At 38.6% G+C, this 27,110-nt stretch overlaps 1 long non-coding RNA gene across 3 annotated transcripts in view; it reads left to right on the top strand.

Moving 5' to 3' along the window:
- LOC102153396 overlaps positions 1-27,110 on the top strand; it is a 153,004-nt gene that overhangs the window by 76,037 nt on the left and 49,857 nt on the right. The window lies entirely within an intron of this gene.

The following is a 27,110-nucleotide window of genomic DNA, read 5'->3' as shown; positions in this document are numbered from 1 at the left end:
GAAAAAGCATTTGATAAAGTTTATCATCATTTTATGGTAAAAAATAATCTTAGCTAACTAGAAATAGAAAGGAACTTCATTCATCTGATAAGGATCTCTACAAAGAAACAATTAGCAATTATGCTTCATGGAGGCTCACTAGAAGCTTTATCTTTGAGATCTGGAATAAGGCAAGGATGATCACTATCACCCCTTGTACTCAGCATTGTTCTGGAGGTCTGAGCAGGGGCAGTAAGGATTAGAGAGGAATTAATAAAATTGCCATTATTTGTAAATAGTGATTGTGTTGAGTGAAACTTTGAAAGCATCTACAAATACATGATCGGAAACAAAGCTGATGAGTAGAAAATCAGTATTAGGCAACCAACTACCAATCTGAGATCTCTACATAAGTATCTTAGAGTCCTATCAATGTTAACCGGGCCTGAACCCTTGATTTTTTTTCTCTAAAACATGTCTCACCCCCATCCTAGTGCCCTCATTTTTGTCAGTGGCAACACCATTTACCTAGCTACCCAAGTAAGAAGGGGTTGGACTGCATATGGTCTTTGTAGAATTTAGAAAAAGGCACCCCTGCCACATGCATGTAGCCCATGGCAGGGGACAGGACATTGTGAGCTAAACATGTGATGGATTTCAGCTCCACATGCCCTTGTCAGCTTAACACTCTTATGCAGTGAACATCCCTCACAACCGTGTGTGGCAGCCCTGTTCTGATCATCTCCATTGTTTTTATTTTCCCAAACTCAATTAATTCCTGAATACTGCCAAGTCTAATATCCAAAATATATCTTTTTAAAAAATTTATTTATTCATGAGAGACATACAGAGAGAGGCAGAGACATGGGGAGAGGGAGAAGCAGACTCCTCAAGGGGAGCCCAAGGTAGGACTCGATCCTGGGACCTCGGGCCTACGCCCTGAGCTGAAGGCCGATGCTCAACCACTGAGCCACCCAGGTATCCCTCCAAAATATATCTTGATACCACTGTCTTCTTCACTCCTTCCACCTCAGTCTGGGCCATTATCCTCTCCTACCCTGACTACTGTACAGCACCCTCCTGGTTGGTCACTCTTTCTCCTCTTGCTCCCCTCCACCCTGTTCTCCACAGATGAAGTGATCATCTTAAAACATAAATCCAGTAACATCAGTCTCCTGCTTAACTTCTTCAATGGCTTCCTATGTCCTTCAGAAAACAACAAAACCCACCAAACTAAATGATCTGCCCCTGTCTCTGTTTTCAGCCTCATCTTTGTGCCACTAGCCTTTGCCCACTCTGCTCTAGCCACTCTAATCTTATTTCAGTTTAATCAACTTGCCAAAGACCTTAACAGCCTCAGGCTTTTCACCTGCTAGTCCCTCTTTTTGAATAATAAGAATGACTAGAATTTATTTTGCTCTTGCTATGTGCCAGGCATTGTTCTAAGTGCCCTCCATATAGACACACATTTAATCCTCACAACAGTAGGACAGAAGAGGTTCTATCATGCTCCATGTTTTACAGATGAGGAAACAAAGTCACAGGAGGGTTATATAAATTGCCCAAAGTCCCACAGTTTGTATTCAATGAAACCAGGATGCACTTCTCCACACTTGTACAGCAGCTTCCTCTCATCCTCTGGGTGTAAGCGTATCAGTCCCATCCTTGGGGAAAGCTTCCCTGGCCACTGTATCCGAGATGGTCTCACTGTTGGTCCCTTCCTACAGCTCCTACTCTGTGTTTTTCTCCTCATCTCTCTCTTGACAATAGGGGAATTTACTATACAAACGTCACTATGCTAAATGCTCTAAAATACGAAGTGGTGAGGGGCGCCTGGGTGACTCCGTTGGTTAAGTGTCTTAAGTGTCCAACTCTTGATTTTTGTTCAGGTTGTAATCTCAGGGTCGGAAGATCAAGCCCCACATCAGGTTCTATGCTCAGTACAGAATCTGCTTGCAATCCTCCCTCTCCTCTCCTTCCCCTGCCCCCCCCCCCCGCTCATGCACTCTTTCAAATGAATAAATAAAATCTTTAAGAAAATACGAAATGGGGAGAGAGCATACCCTTTCAACATTTAGCATAACCACTCAATAAATGTTACCAAATTAGTAAGAATAATATCCCTTTCCTCGTCAGATACTAACCTGCAGAAGATAAGTCTTTTATAATTTAAAACCAAATGAAAAATAAAAATTTCCAAAACTATTCCAGCAATTAACTTTTACTAGAAAAAATCCTACCTATGGCCAACTTACTGTAAGGACTATATAATTAGACAGAGGAAGGAATGTGTCTGACCATTTATTAATGATAGGCTAATAAGTTCTTTTTTCCAAAGAACTCACTGTTGAGATCCTTTCTGGTTCTGGAGTACATGCAATGCCTTTAATAATAACCATTACTTTATTTCAATTAGAGATTTAATTAGGAAATAAACATCTGGTATCTCTTTTTGGTCAAAGGACTTAATTTATTGTGATGTCCAGCCAGGTTTCTTATCACTAGTGACAGAAACTAATTGGCTAATTGAAGCAAAGAGAATTTATTGAGGGGGGCATCAGGCTCACAGAACCACAGGAGACTGGAATGCAGGATTCTTGGAAGTAGGCAGGGACCAACAAGTCACTAGAATCAGAAGGCCACTGCAGCCCCACAGTCACTGCTTCCTCAGTGGATGGCGTATATAAGGTGTGACCACCGTACTGCCACCTGCCCCCTCTCCTTGCATTGCCCAGGAAATACAAACTCCCAGGAGAAAGCGTCTGATTTAACTTTGCTCATGTGTTAGACTGCCCAAGTCTTAATTCTCACATTAACACTACATACAGTTAATTCCTCCGAAAGAGACTGGAGATAGGGACACTGGGAAGCCCAAAACAAAAATGCCTTTTAGAGTTGTACAGGGAAAAGCAGAAATGTGTTTTCACTTTTTCTTATTTTTAGAATTTTGTTAAAGGCACATATTTTACCCAGACATAGAGATCTGAACATTAGGAGGAACTTTGCTCTTCATCTAGCCAAACACTCTTATTTTGTTGTAGGCATTATACAAAGGTAAAGAATTCATATTCTCATTGAAGAGTGAAATACATGATGAAGATTTGTGAATCAGTCATGTGTGACTTGGGCTTGTCAGAATCAAAAGCCAAGAATGCATCCACAATCTTGGCAGAAGCTGAGAGGGAAGTTTTATTCAGATTATGACCCAATCATATTTTCATCTATTGGTCTCTTTCTATGGTTTTCCATGTCCATCAGTTTGTGGACATACTAACTCAAACTCGATAGGTCCCAAACCAAACTCATCTCTTCCACACCAACCTCCTCTCTTGTTTTCCCAATCTTGATAGGTACATCACCATCCAATGTAGCTGCCAGCTCTGGAAACCCCGGACTCATATATGACTGTCCCACGCTTCACTGTACATATGCCATTGTATCACCGAACTCTCAATTACTCCCCCACATTGCTTTTCAAATACATGCCTTACTCTCCATTCCCCCTCGCCACTGTCTTGTCTCCATTCCCCCAATTCCAGCCATATATCCTACCACTTCTTCCCATCTTGCCTGAATGACTTGAATTCTGAATATATCCTGCTTTTTCATGTACCTCAAATTTTACAATGCTGATTTTTAATTGGCTCATCTTCCTACCTGCTTCGACCATTCTTATCCTTCTAGTGTGCCTGCTAAACTTCTACACCAGCCTTCCAGATTCTGTTTGTCAAATTTTTCCTGAAGACTTTCCCATCTCAATTGTCACCATCCTAAAGTGGACTCAGACATTTCTTCTGAGCTTCCACAGCAACTGTGTGCATTTTTCCCTAGACTATTACCTACTGTCTTTATTTGTTCATATGACTATTTTTCCTTTCCTGGGAGCTCCTTGAGTGTGGTAACTGAAGCTCATTCCTGGTTGTGCTTTCTCAGTGCATTCATTTAGAGCCTGCTACACCAGGAGCAACAAAATACACAAAATGGTAACAAATGAAGTTTCACTGAATTAAACCAGTAGATAAGGATGAGACGGCAGCAAATCCAGGAACCAAGCCCAGAGGGTCCCTTCACATCCTGACCCAATCCTGCCTGTTACCCCAGCTACATGACTGCACCCCAATGGGAGGAACTTTGAGAGAGCAGCCTTCATCACATCCCAAGTTCTGGGCCCTCTTCTCTCTTGTTATCCTCAGTTTTTGCTATTGCATTTACCTAGAATACAAACTAATTTCAGCTTCCATTTCTAGCCTAGGACTTGCTGCAAAGACCTAACAACCGTTTCTGGTCTGTCCACTTGTAAATCGCAAATCTCCTTACATGGAGTCTATGCTGTTTTCTCTCTGCTACTCCAAATGACCACACCCCTGCATCAGCCTCTGAACCCTGGACCATGCCTCAGTGTTGGCCCTCCTGGTCCACATTGCTTTTGGGGTCAGGCCTAAAGATAGGGATATTTTCTGCATTGCCAGAGTGAATATAATCAGCCTAATTTCAAGAGAGAAAAAAAAAAAAAAAAAAGAAAAGTAGAGTCATGGCAAAGTATCCAGGGTACAGACCTAACAGTTTAATCTGCAAATATCCTTTTGTCTTAAAGCCTACTTTTCATAGCCTTGTGTACACGTACCACATGTGTGCACTCATGCATGCGTTCTTCTGTTCATTTATTTCTTTGGGCACCTACTGAGCTTGATCACCATGCTAAGCTCTGGGATAAAAAGCTTTTAGAACAAAGACATTTTCCTGGTCTTCAGATTGCTCATAATCTGGGAAGGAGAGATAGTTCCATGAATGATAATTACAAAATATAAAGCGAATGTGTTGAAATAAAGGGGCATCGGGCTGGCTCAGTTGGAAAAGCAAGTGACTCTTGATCTCAGGGTCATGAGTTTGAGCCCTATTCTGGGAGTAGAGAAAACTGAAACATAAATAAATAAAACTGTAAAAAATAAAAGAAATAAATATGTCAAAATGAATATGCACAAGGTCTAATGGTAACAGAGGGGAGAGTGTACGATTTTAAAGGTGACATCTAGTGCCTGACAGATTGCAGAATGTTAAATATTTCATGCAAGGCTTTCTGTAACCTGCCCCAGTTTTCCAACCTTCTTTCTTTCTTTTTTTTTTTCTTACTTCTTTATACAATTATACTCCAGCCGCATGTGACACTACCACAGAAGATGTTCATCGGGAATTTTAATTTTTATTTTATTTTACTTTAATTCAAGGTTGTGAAACAAGGCTGATTTATCTGGGGGAGAAAATCCGATTCAATAGCTTTGTCTTAAATATAGTCAACCTCCTACCAGCATTATGTGTCATCCCAAAAAGTAAATAATCCTAGCTTCACAGATAATCTTAAAATCATGCATAGTTAAGGTTAGAATGCATTTTTTTTTCTTTCATGCTCTATCATCTCACCTAGGAGGTATATCCTACAGGCTTTCCCTTTTTCAGGCTGTCAGCATTTAAAATTTAAAATTAACATGCATTTTCTAACCATATGCCAATGTTGATAAGTTTCTGATAGATGATGAGGAAGGAAACTGTGTAAGGACTAAAATTTGTCTTGCATAATCCCCAAACGAATATATGTTTAAGCAGCTGTTTTGATTGTTTTCGTGTGCGTGTGTCTGTGGATGTGAAGTCGAGATATGAACAGCTTGCAGAAAAATAGTCTAACTCCTATACCAAAGAGGTCTATGACACATGCAGTAACAGCATTCACAAAGTGTATTTTCGAAACAACCTTTGGGTGGAGTTCTATTACTGCCAACGGATTTAGTTGTTGTGGTTTATTCTAACACTTACTATCACTTTGAACAATTAAGTATGTTTGATCCAAAGTTAGAAGACTGCATTTCATGAGAAGCAAGAAAACATCTACTCCAGCAGTCGGCCGGCAGTGTGCGTCACACCACAGACAGCCTGCCCAGCCACTTCTTTCCGGTTCCTGTTATTGTCTGAAAAATGGCAAAGTTGGGAATTAAAAATTAGTGGTAAAAGCCCCCCATCTGATTTTTGTACTCAAATGTAAATGTAAACAAAAGCATAGTTGGTTTTGAAATCAAATATGAAAGCGCATACAGTACTAATTCCTTTTTATTTTTATTTTTTTTTACAATTTTTTAAAGATTTTATTTACTTGAGAGAGAGAGAAAGTGAATCTCAGAGAGAGAGAGAGAGAGCTGCATGAACAAGGGGGAGGAGCAGAGGGAGAAGCAGACTCCCCACTAAGCAGGGAACCTGAGTGGGGCTGGATCCCAGGACCCTTGGGATGGTGACCTGAGCTGAAGGCAGACACTTAACCGACTGAGCCACCCAGTTGCTCCGGTATTAATTCCTTTTTAAAGGAAATTAAATACATCTGATGAAATGGCTCAATTACTCCCTCTTCCTTTTGTGTTTTCAACCTTTATCTGAACACTAGTTCTCCAGCCTCTGATTACAAACATGTTTTAGTTTCCCTTTGCCTGACACACTTTCCCTGTGTGTGCACTAACTGCACTACTTCCTTATGTCTTCTTTTGAATCTCATGCTTTGCCAAATGCAATCTAACCCTGCCCCAAGAAACTACTTTATCAGAACTGGCCAATCCCCCAACCTCATTTGGGGCTCTCAGGTCATCATTCTATTCGCTTCCCCAACTCCTCCTCCCCTGAAGTCTGAAGTCTTCAGCACCAGATACCTCTTCTCCTAATTGTTCACTCTCCAATATCTTTGCATCCTCTTCTTCCCTTACTGACTCTAAAATTTTATCTGCGCATTGTGCATTTCTCAGGTTCCTGTCTTTGGTCCTCTTCTTTCCTCCCTCTATACTCTCACTTGACAACCTTATTTTTTGCTACAGTTTTTTAATCCTGAAAAGAACTTTAAAAAAAGGAAAAAAGCAATCAACATCCATTGTAACAGTAGAGTAGACCATCCAGTAAAAGATTGGCTGTCCTGCCCTGTGTCCCATCCATTCGCCCGGCTTCCATGAACCTGCTTCTCATCTGAAAGGTAGACAGATCTATCAGTTACTATGCAGCTTAAAGACTTTCACTCCACACACAAAGTTCACACTCTTTTTTAAAAAATATTTTATTTATTTATTCGTGAGAGACACAGAGAAAGAGGCAGAGACATAGGCAGAGGGAGAAGCAGTCTCCCGGCAGGGATCCCAGTGCGGAACTCGATCCTAGGACTCTGGGATCATGCCTTGAGCCTCAGCAGAAGACAGATACTCAACCACTGACCTACCCAGGTGTCCCTAAAGTTCACACTCATTATCTTGCAAGGCAGAGCCTTCTTACCCCCTACCTAGCTCTCCATTCTCATTCTCATGTCTTTTTAGTTCCCAGTTCTTGTCTATTACGATTTATGCTTTTGCACTTTCAAAATACACACACACACACACACACACACACACACACACACACACACACAGTTTTCAGACCTCCGCATACTTACAAATGTTAATTTCTCTCTGTGAGATGGCCCCCTGCACCTTCTGTCCTTGAGAATGCCTCTTTATTCTTCAAAGTCCTACTCCACCATATTTTGCTCAATGGAGTCTTCGCTCACTCTCCCTAGACAAAATAGACTCCTTGTTTCTTTGCTATTTGTGAACTTTCCACCCACATTATTGCATATATATGTATATAAATACGTATTATTGCATATTCTATTATTTATATTATTATCTATTTCCTTGACTGTCACCCCTAGTTCTTTGATAGTAAAGACCAAATGTTAATTCATATTTGTGTATTTAACATCTACCACACTTCTGGCACATGATAAATGCCCTGTAAGTTTTTATTGCGGTAAATTGAGTAGTAACTTTATTCCATTGAGCATCTACATCCAACCACTTGACATCTCTTTACAATGCCACCTCTTCAGTTTTAGTGCTTTCACTTCATTCCCACCACCACAGGCATAGACAAGAGCTCATTCCCTTCATCTGTGCACTCAGCAGCATGTTTGCTAAATATGTATAGTTGGGAGAACATGAAGTTATGGAAAATACGTGTCTGGTGGGAGAAGCCTGTGACAACTCTCTGGGGAATAGATAGACAAACATACCAATCACTGAAATAACTTCGTGTGACCCATAATTTTCTCCAACTCTTATGTCCCTTTCACAATACCTTCAGAGTATTCCTCATAGCTCTGATCATATTACTTTTGAGCTCAGAACCCTGTACTTTCTGTTCACTGAGAATAAAGCTTTATCATTTAGACTGGCATTCAAGCCTGCCTTTTATATCCTATTCTCCTCTCCCCTTTCCTCCGCTGCTTCCTGATCCTACCCATTCTTCAGAGATGAATTCCAGTATCTTTTCCATGAAGTCTTCCAGGATCCTTCCAATAATAATTAGCATGTCACTTCTTTTTTCCTTACATTAATGTGCATCCTTCTCGTGTTGTAATTACTTATGTCTACAGCTATCTCCATTATTAGAGGGGGGCAGCAATAAGATGTGGGTGTTTTTTCTTCTCTTTGAGCTTCACAGACTCAATACTGACAGAAATATACTAGGCGTTTGAATTTGAATCTTATGTCTTCTGTTTGAGGATTGTTCACTCTTCCCATCTACATAGTTCTCAGTGATATTTCTGTCTACAAGCTTTACAGAATCAAATACCATGATGATAAAATTTATATTTGTTTTATTAAATAACTTCACAGCAAATTTAACTAATTCTCCAGAAAGGATGTTATTGCCTAGAGCCACAGCGAAATTACATAGCAACAAACCTTCATTAATGAAGAGTAATTATTGTAGTATGGTAATCACAAATGCAAAATAGTATTGTAATAAAGTATATGTATCACACTTGCCAAAATGAATTAATATTGCTTACTCTTTCGATTAAGAGATCAAAGATTTTTTTAATCATGTCTTTGCACATTTTGCATGTAATCTGCTGAATCTGGTATTAAGTGATAACAAACCTATCATTTATGTAAATGTTCACAAACTTGACAGTAATGAATCTAGGATTAACTTTTACAGAGGAATGAAGAGTACAAATATGTAATCTTCTCATATGCATACAGGGTAGGATAATTCTTTTTTTTTTTTTTTTTTTTTTTGCCAGTTGAGAGCCCTTTACTGAAGCAAAAGTGATTTTATATTGCTTTTAGATCTTTATTTGATATATTGGCCTGGAAGACAAATTACTGGACAGAATTGCTGTGAAGCTCAAGTACAAACATGGAGAGCTTTGCAGATTTGTATGAAAAAAGACAAGTGTTTCTCTCAATTAAAATTAAATATTATTCACCCTGATACCTTAAATTTCTTACCATTAGAAATCAATTTTTCTTTCAGGGTATGCATTTTGTTGACATTTCCTTCTATTTTCTATTGCATTGAGGGGTAATTCAGCAGTTACAGGGAAAAGAATATGGGCTTTAGAGTCTGAGCATCCTCCCCCTTAATTCTGTCTCCACCACTTATCAACATCATGAATTTGAGCAAGATACTTACATTCTCTTATCTGCAGCTTCCTCATTTAGAAACCCTTAAAGGAGTGTAGTAAGGACTAAGTGACATAAAACTACGTAAAACATCTGGCACACTTATCACATGATACTGACTGCTCAGTGGCAATCACTGATGTCATCAATATTATCATCATCTTCATTGGACTGTTTGGACTGTTCCTTAGGTTATCTTTTTTGTTATCGTGAACTGGGGAATGGAAAAACCTAGGCCCCATAATCTGAATTAACAAATGGGGTAAAATGCTAATAATATGTGAGTCTGGATAGTGTGTGAATGTTCTTTGTATTCTTTTTATTCTTGCAACTTTCCTATAAATTTGAAATAATTTTCAAATAAATAGTTTTTTAAGAGGATAGAGTAGATATATAAACAGCAACCTGGTAAAATATCTAAAACATATTAGTAAGCGGGAAAAGAAAAGCAGGTTTTTAATGTTTATATATAAAAGGATCCCATTTGTGTTAAAATATGTATACATAGTTGTGATTTAAAAAGATATATAGGAAGTAATTCTCTCTGGGGAATGGGATTACAGATGATCAGGAAAAGGCACTTACATTTGCTGTTTCAAATACTTCGATGCACTGCATATTCTATATTTATAACTTAAACAATAACTAAAATTACCTTGGGAATATTGTTATCTACATAATGATGACAATCTGATATGAGATAGTTAATGGAATAACAAATTAAGTGCTTTTTAACAATATGCTTTGTTGTTTTGAAATACATATAAATATATATACTTTCATTTATTTTTAAGAGTAAGTTACCTCATGGCCCTTTACTTTTATATTTTTGAATATATATTTTCCAAAGAATAGGTATATGGCCTTGCATGACTAAAATACTGTTATCTGCTACAGTACATTTAACTTTGATATAATACTTGAACCTATTATTTGTGTTCCAATTTTGTCAATTAATCCAGTAATATTTTTATAGTACTTTTGCCTCTCCAGCACAGAATCCAGTCTAGGGTTAGGAATTGTATTTGATTGTCATATTTCTTTAGCTTCCTTTCATTTGGGACTTTTCTGCAGCTTTTCTTTGTCTTTTATAACACTGACATTTTTGAAGAATATAGCTTCTCTCCCCTCTTTATATAGAGTGTTTCTATTTACATGTTTTTATTTCATGGAATTATATTTTATACTTTAAAGACCTTCCTTATCCTTTGATTAGATATAAAAATATTCAAGTATTTATCTTTTTATTCTCTTAGGTGTTCATTTAAAAAGATCTTTGATACATCAACTGATGAACAGATAAACAAAAAGTGGTATATTCAATCAAAACAATATTATTTAGCCATGAAAAAGAGTGAAGTACCAATACATGCCATAACGTGGATGAAACATGAGAATATTTTGCTGAGTGTAAGACGTCAGACACAAAAAGTCACCTGTTACATGATTGAATTGATATGAAATGTTTAGAACAGGCAGATTCATAGGCCCAGAAAGCAGATCAATGATTGCCAGGGGCTGGAGGGAGGCAAACGACTGCTCGACTGCTTAATGGGTATGGAGTTTCCTTTTTAAGGTGATAAAAAACGTTCTGGAACTAGATGGTTACATGACATTATGAATTATATACTTTAAAATGGTAAATTTTATATTAGGTGTTTTTTTTTACCATAATGTATAAGAATGTTATGACCCATTTATAATTGGTTTTAAAAAGTAGGTAAGGAATTGGCTTCAGGTTTTTTTCTCAACTGGCTAGTCAGTCACCACAATATCTAAGTGATAAATTAGTGTTGAGTCACTGATTTCAAATGCCTCTTTTCATCATGTTTTATATTCTTATATTAATTTGAGTTCTTGTCTGGATTTTCTGCTCTAACCCAGAGTTCCATCTGCCTCTTCCTATACCAATACCATACTGTTTTATGTAACATAGCCTTACATCATGCTTTGATATTTTGCAGGACCAGTTCCCTGCTCAATTCTTCATTCCCAAAATTCTTCCTTTGCAGAATTTTCCTGAAATTCTGTGTGCTTTTTACAAGGTAAATGTTATAATCTTGACTCAAGTTCCTTGTTAAAGAGCTGTTACAACTCTTAATAGCTTTATTCTTTTAGAGCAGTTTTAGGTTCACAGCAAAAATGAATGGAAAGTACAGAGTTTCCTGTGCTCCATGATCCCCTCCCAACACATACACACACACACACACACACACACACACACACACACACAACCTTCCCATCATCTAGCATCAGAGTGGTATATTTGTTATAATTAATGAGCCATCATTGGTGCATCATTATCACTTGTCCATAGTTCACATTAGGTATGATACTTTTGTTATTGCACATTGGAGTATGCATTGTTCACTCTTGGTATTGTACATTTGGCTTTCAACAAATGTATAATAACATATATCCATCATTGCAATATCACACAGAATACTTTCACTCCCCCCAAAATTCTTTGTGCCCTGACTATTCAATCCCCCGTGCCCCCAAACCCCTCATGACCACTAATCTTATTACTATTTGTATATAGTTTTGCCTTTTCCAGAATGTCCTGTAGTTGGAATTATACAGTATGTAGCCTTTTAAGATTGACTTCTTTGACTTAGTAATATGCATTTAAGGTTCCTCCAGGTCTTTTTATGGCTTGACAGGTCATTTCCTTTTGGCACTGAATAATATTTATTTCATTATCTGAGATATACCACTTATTTATCCATTCATACTAAAATATATCTTGGTTGTTTCTAAGTTTTAAAAATTATGAATAAAGCTGCCACAAATATCTATGTCTAGGTTTTTGTGTGGACATGAGTTTTTATTTTTAAGTAATCTCCAATCTCAATGTGAGGCTCAAACTCATGATCCAGAGATCAAAAGTCACACGCTCTATGGACTAAGCCAGCCAGAAGCCCCTGTGTGGACATAAGTTTTCAGTTCCTTTGGATAAATACCAAGGAGCACAATTGCTGGATCGTGTAAGACTATGTTTCATTTTATAGGAAATTGCAAAATCTTCCAAATTGGCTGTACCATTTTGCATTCCCACCAGCAATGAATGAAAGCTCCTGTTGTGCCACATCTTTGTCAGCATTTGGTGTTGTCAGTATTTTGGATTTGGGCCATTCTAATAGGTACATAGTGGGCCGTTGGAGTCTTGACTGTCAAGTTTTTCATCTAATTTGGGATTAGCTCTCCATGATTCAAATCTTCTTTTATGTCTCTAAGTGGATATTTATGATTTTTCCATGCAAGTCTTATATATGTTTGTGAAATTTACTTATTTATTTATATACTTATTATATTATCTATGACACAATTCCCTTTACATTTTCCAAGTTATTTTTTGTCCAACAGTTATTGGTTTTTATATATTTCTTTTATACTGATCACCTTACTGAACTCCAATTATAGATGACATGATATAATTAAAATAATTTTATCTCCTATCCAGATTCAAACTTTTTTTCTATGTGCATTCTTGAGAATTTCTCATCTACACACTCATCTTTCATCCATCTGGCCTAAATTCAGCTCCTTCCTTCTTAGCCCTCAATCTATTTCTGAATTTCAGACTTCTCACTAGAAGTTAAGACTCTTGATTTATTCATTCAACAAATATTTACTGAGTGCTTACTGGGAACTAGACCCTTTCCAGATATATCTCCTGGGATAGTAAAACAACTAACTCCTTACAAAGAAAGTTCTATTTATAGAAGAATAACACTGCTGTTTTGTTATTTTAATGTTTAAGTTTTAAAAGATAATGTATTTGATTACAAGAACTTCCAGTTTCTCAAATAGTTTATATTGTAAAATCATGCCAACACTACATTTAACTAATGTCCTGCCACATGTTTTGATACCCCTACAGCTGGTTTGATCCTGGAAATCCCATTTTTACATGTTTCAATTTCAAATTTGTGGTAGAGAACTCCAAAATGTAATGTTGTTTTATCAAAAGAATATATGATGTTAATTGTCATGAGGATTTAAGCCAGTGATCACAAATAAATGTGATAAATCATTTGCTTGAATGGTTAGCCATGAAGATTTTTTTTAAAGGACTTATTTATCCATGAGAGACACAGATAGAGAGACAGAGACATAGGGAGAAGTAGGCTCCCTGTAAGAAGCCTGATGTGGGACTTGATCCCAGGACCCCAAGATCATGATCTGAGCCAAAGGCAGATGCTCAACCACTGAGCCATGAAGGTTTTAAGTTGAAGTTCACAATTTATTTTTTACATGTTCCCACCGGCTTGCTTTGATGGTTCACCTAAAGCCATGTGATTAGCTCAACTTCTTAACGTTGTCGCATATTCTAGAAGTGGTAGCACTACTGAGAAAAGGCATCTGCAGGAGTTTAGGAAGTGCGAAGTCATCTAAAAAGGTTCAGAAAATAGAAAGACAAGTTGTTCATTAGTGACTTTGGTTATTCTCTAAGGAAAAAGAGTTCGAAGACTGAAGTTTAGGTTCTATATCTACAGAGAATAGTATGATTTAGAGAAAGTTACAGCTCTTTTCTCCAGCTATAAGATGAGAATTAGTGTTCTTACTCCTTAACTTCAGAGCAATGTTAGGAAAGTTAACTAGATAATATACGACAATCCCCATCAATCTCCCTGTGGAATATTAAGGAAGATCTTTTTCAGTGCAAGGAATCCCATATATGGAGCTCCTAACAGATAGATAGATATCTAGGTCCTGCTATGTAGTAGAGAAACCAAAGGTTGTAGAGTAAGTACTCTATTAAAAAGGGTAAATTTTAATATAGGGCACCTTAACATATACTCTAATGATAAAGACCAAAACTTGGGGAAATCATCTTAATTATCAGTTATTTCTTTTTTCTTTTCTTTCTTTTTTTTTTTTTTTTTTTTTTTACGGATTTTATTTATTTATTTGAGAGAGAGAGCAAGCACAAGCTGGAGCGGGGGCAAGGCCTGGTAAAGGTCAGAGGGAGAGGGAGAAGCAGACTCTCTGATGAGCAGGTTGCCCAATGCAAGGCTCAATCCCAGGGCCCTGAGATCATGACCTGAGCCAAAGACAGACGCTTAACCAACTGAGCCGCTCAGGCGCCTCCATCAGTTATTTCTTTATATCAAAATACTCTAAGGACACAAGGAATTTACTAACGTCAGATTCTCTGGAGGCAATGCCCGTGATAGGGGAGATATAAATTACATAATATATTTGAATCTACGCCTAGTTACTGAAGGGTTTCCTTTCCAAATAAATAAAGAACTTTAATTTTTGAAATTTAAAATTTGGGGTAACTATGTATTACATTTGGCACATGTCAAATTTCCTATTCCAGTGTAGCTCAGCAGTGGTAAAAAGTAAAAAGATTTCAAAAGCGATATATTTGCTGTCAGTGGAAATAAAGTGCTTCAGTTTTTTTGCCTTGTAGTCCCAGAATGAAAAAAAAATTCAGAGTACTGTCATGTGGACAAACACATTAATAATGGTCAGGCTGAACTGATATGTATTGATCATCTCTACCAGTGAAATAGGAACATGGAATATGTACTATTTTCATCACGCTATTTTTATTTAATTAAAAATTGGAAACATGACACACAGAAGAAAACTTTACTTTTTCTGGTTTCCACATCATTAATATCATCTTTCCTAAAAGAATAAATAAATAAATAGGGCACCTGGGTGGCTCAGTGGTTGAGCATCTGCCTTTGGCTCAGGTCATGATCCCAAGCATCCTGGGATCGAGGCCCGCAGTGGGCTCTTCGCAGGAAGCCTACTTCTCTGCCTGTCTCTCTTTCTGTGTGTCTCATGAATAAATAGAATCTTTAAAATAAAAAAAAAAAAATAGATAAATGGGGAAATAAATAAATAAACAAAATACACAACTCATTGGACTGAAATGAGTTTTTCATGGTTTTTCTCCCACAAATGAATAAGCAATCAGCCTTTTGCTGCATTCCAAGTAGGTTCTCCCCTTAAAAACATTTATTTTGTGAGGCACCTGGGTAGCTCAGTTGGTTAAACATGTGTGTTCGGCTCAGATCTTGATCCGGGGGTCCTGTAATGGAGCCTCTGGGCAGGCTCCCTGCTCAACGGAAGTCTGATTCTCCCTCTCCCTTTACCCCTCTCCCTGCTCATGCTCTCTCTCACTCACTCTCCCTCAAATAAAGAAATAAAAATAAGTAAATAAGAAACATTTATTTTGTGTTCCTTAAAATGCTTTTGTGCAAAAAGGACTCTTGATAATGGTGTTGATTGACTAAAGGAGGGCCTTGATTGTATTTGAGAACAAACACAAGATCTGTAAGTTCAAGTTGCAATCCAAAAATTAAACAAAAATATGCTACCTTCTAAGACTGAAAAATGCAGGACCTTTAGTCAAAAAAATATGTTGGTTAAGCACCCATCAGATACTTAACACTGTACATAAACGTTTTTAAAATGCAAGACAGGAAAATCTACAGCCTAATTTCATCAACTTGTTTCTATTTCTTGATTCACCTGAAATTCCCCCAAGTACTTCTCTTCCTCACTAAAAATGTTCAAATACCATCAGTTATTAGTTAATATAGCCTAAAATACTGTGTTTTCATAAAATTATGCACATTTTCTTTATGGCATTTACTAAAAACTATTCTCAGTTCTCAGGAAAAAAGCAGTGAATCTTTATTACTGCTTAAAATGGTTTCAGAGAAATATACTCTTGGAAGTTCCTTTATAATTCCCCTCCCACCCCCCTCAAATGAAGTACATCCTGTCTGAAGCAGAATTACTATCAAACTAAAAGCAAGACCTTTGGGGTAACTGAATTTAAAAGTATTTTACATTGAGAAAGAGTTCTGGTATCTTCTGAGCATATCAGATGATGGGCTTTAGTATAATAATAGGAAAAAAAAAAGCACCTTTTCAAGGTGCTGTGGTAAGCCACAATAGTTTTTAAAATACTTGTTAAACAGAAAGTTGTGGTTCCTGCTGGTGGTCAGTGTATGAGGAATTAGAAATGCTTAGACTCTCAATAAATCAAATCTTAGAATTGATGAGTACAGAGTATTGCTACCTGGTAACTCGGTTTGTAGAATTTTATAGTTGTATGATAAAAGGAATATACTTTATGATCACTTTAAAGAAATTGTGACTCTATCTATTAAACTTTGGCCAGAAGAGTAGGGCACTTAAATTCTTAAGGAATCAAGTTTGGTCCCCTTGGTGCTATTTTCTTAAAAATGAGAGCACCCGGGACCATCGCTATTCAGGGGGGCCCGAGCAGTTACTGCTCCCTCCCTGCTAGGCCTCAGCTTGTCTCTGACTCCTTAGGGCAAAACTTCTTCCATCAGCCACAGCAGGCGTGAATTTTCTTCAGTATCAACTTAATATCCACTGTCTCCTAACATAAGTTATCTTTATAGTCACAGCTGGTGGAGGAAAATAGAACAATCGCTACCACCCCAGGCAGCTCTGTAGAAGAAAGCAGGACTGAGTAGGAACGATGCGGCCATTGGTTGCCCACACCAGAAAGCTAGGTGACAGTCATGCTTTCTGCCTTCCTTGACGCCCCATATTCAAATTATTCCTCTCCTTATTTCTTCAATGTATCTGCCTTTTTCTTTCCTGGTTCCCTGGCATGAAATCGGCCACATTTCTATGTCACCTGGCACTTTGTAACAGCCTCTGAGCTGCCACCATCCATCCAGTCATCCTCCTCGTGGGAACCCAAGTGATCTTTAAACTGCAAATCTCCCTCATGTAAAACTTCAATAATTTCCCATTGCTGTCAGGATAAAGTCCTCACTTCCTCATGTGGTTCATAAGGCCCTTCATGATCTGAACCTCTTCCTGCAAATGCTTCTGCAGTTTTGCCTCCTTGTTCTCTGAATTACTGACACATCAGTTCCCTAAACAAGTGATGTTCTTACTCTGGATCTTTGCGTGTTCCCGACGTGATTCGACTTCTGCCTACCTCCCCAGCATCATGTCATAGCATTGCCCCCTTGCTGCCCCATCATTCCATATTGGTCTAGAATGTACACTGGTCTTCTCAATTAGGGCTACTTGTGTTTTCTTTGGCCTGAATGCTCTTCCCCAGTTCGGAAGTTTATCTACGTGGCTCCAAAATGGTACACACTATGGCTATATGGAAAACCAGGATGAGGGAGACTATATATGTACTTTAAGCACATCTTGAAAACAGTTTCAGAAGTTGGAAGTTCTCAGAAACCACAGTGGAAAATTGACATATAGTACACTGAAAATGAAACAGTAGAGTGTGATTCTTTTGGAATGACATTTGGAAAATGGAGGGGCCAAGAAAGAATCTAAATAGTACAAGAAGTTGTGAAAATTTCCAAATGATGAACAACTTATGCTGCACTATAATGAGTAGCGCATGGCCCCTGAGGGGCCAGTGTTTCTAGGCCAATGGGAGAAGCAGAGATATGCCTGGCCTTCTAGGAGGTCTATTTAGTAATAGCCACTGATGATTGAGCTTCTACTCTTTGGCTTGTTCCCCTGCATTATCTCCAGACCTATATTTCCAACCCCATATTGTATATCACTACTTGGGCATCCTACAGGCACCTCTGAAGACCTTACCTATCCAGAACGCAATTTGTCATCTTTTCCTGCACCCCGCTGGTTTTCTAATGTTTTCTCTTCCAGTTAATGTCATCTTCATCCATTCAGATATCCAAGTAAAATATCCAAGATATCCACTTAGATGTTCCTTTATACTACCATCCACATGTAGCATGTCACCCTCTCTTCTTGATACCATATTCTTAATGTTTTTTGAGTATAGTTGACGCATGATGTTACATTAGTTTCAGATGGACAACATAGTGATTCAACAACCCTATAAATTATGCTATGCTCACCACAAGTATAGCTACCATCTGTCATCACGCAATGCTATTGTAATACCTTGGACTACATTCCCTATGCTGCACCTTTAATTTCTTAATAATGCTCAAACCCATTAACTTCTGTTCATCCTCACTGCCTCTACTTCAGGAAGGCTACCCTCATTTCTGAATAATAATAGGTTCCTAGTTGGTTTCCCTTCCTGCAATCTTGCCTCACCCCCCTGCCCCGTTCATTCTCCATACTGCAGCCAGAGTGATATTTCCAAAGTTCAAATCTAATTATCTTGCATCTTCTATTCAAGACCTCATAGTGTTTCTCCATTGCTCTCAGGATAAAGCACTTAGTGAATATTTGTTGAATGAATTATCTTCTCAAATATTCAGAATAACATTAGGCTAGATGGTATTATGTCATTTCTCAAGTAAGGGCACTAAGGCTAAAGTGAAGAACTTAACCCAGAGTCAAATGGTCAGGTTTGTCTGACTTCTGGGGTTGTACTCTTTCTTTCTTTCTTTCTTTCTTTCTTTCTTTCTTTCTTTCTTTCTTTCTTTCTTTCTTTCTTTCTTTCTGGTTTTTTATTTTTTATTATTTTTATTTTTTTATTTTTTATTAATGAGAGATACAGAGAGAGAGAGAGAGACAGAGGGAGAGACAGGCTCCTCTAGGGAGCCTGATGTGGGACTCAATCCCAGGACCCCGGAATCACCTGAGTCAAAGGCAGACACTCAACTACTGAGCCACCCAGGCGCTTTGGCAGTACTGTTTCTACATCACACTGCCCATCCTTTGTGTCAAGAGAGGGCCTCTTCATGTGGACAGCAAGAAAAGACTACTGGTTACACGGTGCGTTTCTGCTGCCATACACAAGTAAACAATCTCTGGTTCCCATAACACTGTAGTAACTGCTTTATAGAATTATCTTGTACCACATTAAAAATGAGATTAACCAGAAACTTCAGTTAAGCACATTTTAAGAGCATACAGAGAAAAGACTTTGTGTTTTAGTCAAAATCTCAATATTAGCAAAAACAAGCTAATAGGAGTTTTTTAAAGATTTTATTTATTTATTCACGAGAGACAGAGAGAGAGAGAGGTAGAGACACAGACAGAGGGAGAAGCAGGTTCCCTGTGGGGAGCCCAATGCGGAACTCGATCCCAGGACCCCAAAACCTTAGGATCACGACCTGAGCCAAAGGCAGACAGACACTCAACCACTGAGCCACCAGGTGCCCCCCACAGAAAATTTTAAGAGCAGTTTCCAAGGTATAACTTGGACTCTCTACACATCAAACTCTTTGTCTATACCTCTTCTATAGCATGTATAGTGACCATCAAAGAGAGCTTTTGCCCAGCATAGTACCTGGCATATAGAGATGTTCAGCAAGTATTTGTCAGATGAATGAATTAATAAAGGGGAAAAGTAAAACGCTCAACATTCTAAGATCTAGAGTCGTTTACTCAGGGTTGTCATATTTTTCCTACTCAGGGGAGATAGTAAACTAATATATTTTAGCTAAGTTTCCTATTCCATAGATCCAAACAAAAAAGTTGTCTTATTCTCATTAAACTAGAATATTCATTCAATGAGAACAATTTATTTCCCAAATGTAGTGGTAAAAAACACATATGATTCAAGTTTTTAAAGTTTCTATCAAGGGCTCCTGGGTGGCTCAGTCAATTAGGCATTGACTCTTGATCTCAGCTCAGGACATGATCTCAGGGTGGTGAGATCGAGCCCTGCATTGAGCTCCAAGCAGGACATGGAGCCTGCTTGGGATTTCCTCTCTTCCCTCTCTCTACTCCTCCCTCCCTGGCTCTCACATGGCTATTGCTCCCTCTAAAAAAAATAAAAATAAAAAAGCTTAAAAACCACAGTTATCCCAGCCTACAGTAACATTTCAGACTTCTTCCTGGTCATTCTCCCTCTAACTCTCTCCATAGTTAAAGACTGTGGAGTTACTTAACACGTGATAATTTTAACCAAGGTTAACCTAGGATCATATTCGTCATATTAAAACAAAAATAAAATATCCTGGGGCACCCTGCTGGCTCAGTCAGTAGAGCATGTGACTCTTAATCTCAGGGTCATAAGTTCAAAGCCCATGTAGAGATTACTTAAAAATAATAACTTTAAAAGTCTTTTTAAAAAGTAAAATATCCTGATGTATGACAGATAATTCTTGGTTAATCAAGAAAAAAACAAAACTTAAATTGTGCATATCACATACTATATTTCTAGGTCTCTATAATGAAAAAATTACACTTCTAATATTGCTTTAAATATTTTAGTACAGAAATCTCCAATATGAAGATTTTAGATACATTTCACTTAAGGAAATTACATTTTATTTCTTCTCTTAAAGACTTATTTATGGGCTGCCTGGGTGGCTCAGATGGTTAAGCATCTGCCTTCTGCTCGAGTCATGATTCCAGGGTCCGGGATCAGGCCCCACATTGGACTCTCTGCTCAGTGGGGGAGCCTGCTTCTCTTTCTCCTTCTGTCTGCTGCTCCCCCTGCTTGTGCACTCATGCTCTCTCTCTATCAAATAAATACATAAAATCTTTAAAAATAAGTAAATACGGATTTATTTTTATAAATAATAATGGATCTTTATTATTTGGGGCGGGGGGAGGAAGGAGAGAATCAATCCCAAGTAGACTCCCTACTGAGTGTGGAGCCTGATCTCATGACCTTGAGATCACGACCTGAGCTGAAATTAAGAGTCAGACACTTAATGGTCTGAGCCACCCAGGTACCCCTCTTATTTCTCCTTTAAAAAAAATCAGAGTTTTATTTGTATTACTGGTTATGATGGCTGATTTTCATTCAGGTCATGCTGTAAACAGGACCAGCAAATAGGAGGAAAACTGAGCTTGAGTTCCCACTGCAGGGCAATGTTGATTTGGTTATGATACACTGACAATCTGCACTATTGTATACAAAAAGTATATAACTAGCAATAGTGCAGATCTATCTCACTGCTTCTAAGAAAATCTGTATAGAACATTTACTGTAGCATCAACACCAAGAACTTCTGATGCAAGTTAACCCTATCCTGAAGCCTAGATAAAACTATTTTAGGACTGAGCTCAGATCCTTTAACAAAAATTTGTTACAACCATGGCATAATATTGGCTAGTTTGGAAAATCCAGGGGTGCAAATGATAATTAGATCAATATTAGATTCTAAAGACTATAGATTTTTCTGGCTTATTTTTTGATAGGACACGAGCTTCTGGGAAATATCATTGTAACTGTTCTGACTTTGGCCTTGGCTGGGGAAGTGGTGTCATACTTCCTTCTGTTGGGGGACCCCTCTCTCCTCTGATTCTTTTTTTTTTTTTTTTTTTTTTTATTTATGATAGTCATACAGAGAGAGAGAGAGAGAGGCAGAGACAGAGGCAGAGGGAGAAGCAGGCTCCATGCACCGGGAGCCTGACGTGGGATTCGATCCCAGGTCTCCAGGATCGTGCCCTGGGCCAAAGGCAGGCACCAAACCGCTGCGCCACCCAGGGATCCCTCTCCTCTGATTCTTTAGTCGCATATAGAGCACCCACAGTTTGTTTGGCAGAGAAACACAACTTCACAATAGTTTTTATAAGAGGTGGAAGTGCTGCACGCACTGCACTGTATACCTATGCAAATTTGCTGTGTGTGTGGGCACCCTGTGCAGGAGAATCCATCCATTGCAGCCTTCCTCTCTGGGTCTCTGAGGGCTGGGTTTCCTTCCGGCAGTAAGGTGGGTGGGAATCTCTCTAAAACCACTCTGTTTTCCTGCCTTGTTTTTTTTTTTTTTTTTTTTTCCCCACCCCTAGTGAGATATATAGTACCTCACACTCACTCTCTTGGTTGACGTGTGTTCAGCTTTGCCTTCCCATGCATCTGACCTCAGCATGTTTTTTGTAGTCTTCAAATGAATTGTGCACACAACATCTAGCAGCTGCCTACAGGAGATAACTGCAAAGCACGGGCTTGTAGAGTGGTTGGTCAGTCCTTCCCTTCCTAATTTGCACTCTGCTCCTTTGAGGGTCCCCCTGAGTTCTCAACTGCCAAGAGTTCAAGGAAATCTGACCATATTTTGATTTCTGTAGAAAAGAAATCGGCTTAAAATTCAAAGTACCCATGTAATCATTTGTAGAAAAAAAAATTGTAAACCTTTGTTTTAGAGAGTAAAGGAGGAAAGAAGGAGGAAATCCCCTTTACAGTTGTATTTAGAAAAAAGAAATCTCACCTATGCTACCTTCATGGTGAAAAGTAAAAATAATAATGCAGGAGCAGAACTTGGTGGACACATTTTTAACTAGATTATTAAAATTCACAGCATCAAGTACAAGAGCTCTAAACATAATTTACTCAATACTGCACACCTGAATGATTTTTACATGCCACGCTGCTGCTTCTTCGGCGAGTTAGTGGTTGTGGTGGATCATGAACCCCACCCTTTTGATCAGATAAAGCTAAAATATGATGATGTAGAGAGAAAAAAAAAACCCTTATATTCATCAGCTAGAGTTTAGAAGGATTTATAAGACAAAGTATCTAAAGTGGAAATTTATTAGATTCTTTAATAAGTTTGTAACATTTTAAACAACATAATTGCTTATCAAGTTGCCTTTAATCAAGCTAAAATCTTCTGAAGCATCTATGTTAATAGAGGACTTAATTGATTTTTATCATGCTTACATTTGATTTTTTAAAACCACATGAGGTTCAGGTAGATTATTTTAGACACACCAGTAAGATTTCACCCATGCAGTGAACAATCTACATAAGCATATTTGGTGGTCCTGCAAATCTACTCCTTTATCTAACCCAGTGGATAACCCCCTCGTCCTTCTGTATGGAAATTCTGAAGCTGCTGCTGGCAACGGGTCTTTTGGTTCTGTCTTTCAAAGTCTCTGGACTCTTCTCCACCAACGGTTTATGATAGGCCTTTGCAGCCATTTCCCTGTACTCTTCTAGAAAAATTTCTAACTGATCTGATTGCCTCCTGTTTGCTCTCTACCTTGCTGCTAGAATTATCTTTTTATTTTTATTTTTTAAAGATTTATTTATTTATTTATTTATTTATTTATTTATTTGAGAGAGAGAGAGAGAGAGAGAAGAGGGGCAGAGGGAAAGGAAGAGAAATCCTCAAGCAGACTCCCTGTATAGCCCAATATGGGGCTGATCCCAGAACCCTGAGATACTGACCTGAGCCAAAATAAAGAGTTGGACGCTCAACTAACTGAGCACCGTGGTGCCCCTAGAGTTATCTTTTTAAATGCAGAACTGATCACTTTGTTCTTCTACATGAAAATCTGCCATGGTTCATAGCTCACCACATGGGTTACTGGTGTGACAAGATCACTATAGCCTTCAGGATACCTGGGTGGAAGGGCATAGCCAGATCTCCGGTTCATCGCCTGTAACCTCAAGCAGTTTCTTCTGTGGCAATCCCAGGATATTATTCAAATATTAGTGGTTTTCATTCAGGCCTTCACTTAAAAGGTTTGGAAGCACCTCTTTAAAGCAAGGGTTCTTCACTGAGACATGAGAATGCCTGGGAGAGCAATAGGATGGTTGTGATTTTCTGCAGTTTCTGGGAGTGGCTCCTTACAAATGATTTACTCTTAAAGGGAGCTGTACTTTCTAAAAAGTTTAAAACCCACAGCTCCATAACTTATATTGGCCTTATCAATCCGTTCTATAGTAACTTATAATGTCAGCAACAGCCGTTCTTTCCTGTGCACTCCTGTCAGCCACTGCGAACGTCTTGGCATCCTTCCCACCTGCTAGTGTTGTCTAGCCCTCATCCTTCTGCAGCTTTATCTTTATTGCTTCCTTCTTCTTACCTTATGATTCAGCAAGGATGAATTCTTTGCAACTCTCTGAAATGTACTTTCAAGGTTCACTGCTCTGCCACACACCATCTTCAGTTTGGAATGCCCTTGACATCTGCTTGGTGAACTCCTCCACCTCTGTCAGGTCCCAACTTAAACCCCTATCCTGTATGACCCTCCCCTTACTCCTCCTAGAAGAATTCATTCCTTTTGCTTTTATGTTGTCTTCTTACTTTTTTAAAAGATTTTATTTATTTGAGAGAGAGAGAGAGAGAGCAGAGAGCACAAGCAGTAAGTGGGGAGAGAAAGGGGCAGAGAGAGTAGTAGGCTGAGCTGGGAGCCCAATGTGGGGCTTGATCCCAGGATCCCAGGGTCATGATCTGGGCTGAGGGCAGACACTCAATCTACTGAGCCATCCAGGCACCCCTTACTTTATATTAATACTAATGTTATTACACTAATTTTTAAATTTATTCTAATGACTGCTGTATATTTTTCTCCCCACAAAACTGTGCTACTTATTTTTTAAAAAGATTTTATTTATTTATCCATGAGAGAACACACACAGAGAGAGAGAGAGAGAGAGAGAGGCAGAAACACAGGCAGAGGGAGAAGCAGGCCCCATGCAGGGAGCCTGACATGGGACTCGATCATGGGTCTCCAGGATCACGCCCTGGGCCGAAGGAGGCGCTAAACCAAGACTCCCCAAGACTATGCTACTTAAAAGTAGATCCCTGATTTATTCATCTTTATATACACAGCATATTGCCCTCAGTTCATGGTTAATGCGTGTTTGTTGGATACCTGTTCTTTTATCCTCATCTCAATTTGTGAAATTTTGACTTAATCTTTGAGGATTAAAGTGGTTAAAATATCACCTCCTATAAATGCCTTGACTCTAGCAGGTTAGGGGGAACTCTCTTCTCTGTGATATCTAGTAGTTCATAAACAAGTCTACTATATCAGTTATGCCTTACTCCTACCTCAGGTGTAAGAATGAGAGCCTTCAGTTTGCAGGCTCAGCCCTGCTCAGTTCCTTGGTTTAATCTTTACAAATGGAGCAACCCGCAGTGGGTTCAGCTCCATCTGTGAATGTGTTGCCCCCCACTGCCACCATGATGACCACACCACCAAATCTTATCTGTTTAGAGCTCTAATATCTTTATTCCCCAGTCCTTTCTCTCTGGAAACTGGAACTGTATGTCCACTTACCTGGGAAACCTATTCCAAATGGGAGGATTTCATAAGAACCACAACGCTCTTCTTCCTATTCCTACTCCCACTTAAAGATCAGTGCTCACAGATAGGGCCTAATCTTTCAGTCTGAAATGCTTATCACTCTGTTAAAGGTTGAACCTAGAGCCAGGTTAGTTTTTCTGACCAGGGCCAGCCAGATCTATTTCTGTACAGTAACAATGTTTAATCATCCCTAATGCTGAACACAATGACTTCCCTAGAGTGGATACTCAACATGAATGAATGGACAAATGGTCATCCAGTTGAAAAAAAAAAAAAAGAAAAAAATATACACAATAGGAAGTGGCAGAGACTGGTAAATACTCTGTCTACAGAGGACAACCATTACTTAGCTTCAGCCATTTCTTGACAGGTAAGAACATGGTGTGCAGGTTGCCAGATTTCTACATTTTCAAGAGAAGCTGGACATCTAGATTTTTATGTGACTTTTTTGACATTATGGCAAGAAGGAGCATAGTTCCTGCCCAGTGTGGTATCCTCTTTTAGGATAAATAGATCATCATGTAGTCAAGTCAGATATTTGCAAGGATGAAAAATATAGGCTAGTTTTCTTTCTATGATTTTCTTTCTTTTTTTTAAAGATTTTATTTATTTGAGAGAGACAGAGATAGCAAGAGAGAACATGAGCAGGGAGGAGAGGGTGACTCAGGGCTCAATCCCAGGACCCTGGGATCATGATCTGAGCCGAATGCAGGTGCTTAACTGACTGAGGCACCCAAGTGCCCCTCTCTCTGATTTTCAATGCTAGTTGAGTATCAGTATTTCTGGAAAGCAGGAGTAACAGTAAAAGTTCCTCTACAGGACTTACTATGATAGAAACCAGTTAGGCTATTTTGATTCTTGGACATTGTTCTCTTCAGCCTATCATATGCTATTGCCAGAACAAGAAAATCCAAGAAGCCAGAGTCTGGAGGCATCAGTAATCTGGGACAGATAATTTGGGTCATGTTAACTGTAGAATAACTGTGTCCTAAGAAGAAGAACATTAGGGTGGTTCATTTGCCATTTTCGGCCAACGGCTTATGACAGGGAAGACCTAGCAAAATACGGGCTCAATAAACATTCATTGAGTGAATGAACGAATGAATGGATGGATGGATGAAAAAATTGTTCATCCAAAGAAAAATAATTCTTCTAACTTTCAAAAGAATATGAGGGAAAAAAGCATGATACCTATCTCACTTCTCCAACTTCATTGCTGTCTCTCCACTGAAGTCCCATATAACCTCATGCCTAGACTACTATGTTAGTTTCCTTTTTCTACTTTTTTTCCTTTTTCTACTTTTAATTCCTACCTCACTCACCATATACTGCACTATTCCACCATATTGATTTTCAAAAATATCACCCTTTCTTAGTAGATTACTTTACTTCCTATTTCACAAAGGCTATATCATGCATGAATGCTCTGAACTTCCTGCCCTTCCCCCCACTTCTAAAAACATATCTGCATATGCTGTCACCTAGCCTCTTTTCCTTGTTCCAAAAGGAGAGGTTTCAAACCCATCCTATTCCAGCTACCTGAGTTGGGGCTCTCATTCCCTCCCAGCTCCTTGAGGACCTGGATCCATCAGCCGTTTCTTTTCCTTCCTGTGCCTTCAGCCTCCTTCTCTTCTTTAGCTCTTCCCCTTTAGCCTGTAAACAAGCTCAAGTCTTTCTTCTCAGTTTAAAAAAAAAAAAGTGCATTTCTCAAGCTGCCACCCTGAATTTCTCCTACTCACTCCCAGG

Source organism: Canis lupus, chromosome 6, assembly GCF_011100685.1.
Source record: "Canis lupus familiaris isolate Mischka breed German Shepherd chromosome 6, alternate assembly UU_Cfam_GSD_1.0, whole genome shotgun sequence".
Taxonomy (NCBI): domain Eukaryota; kingdom Metazoa; phylum Chordata; class Mammalia; order Carnivora; family Canidae; genus Canis; species Canis lupus.
The sequence above is the reverse complement of the archived record's forward strand: the minus strand, read 5'-3'. Positions and strand labels throughout refer to the sequence as shown.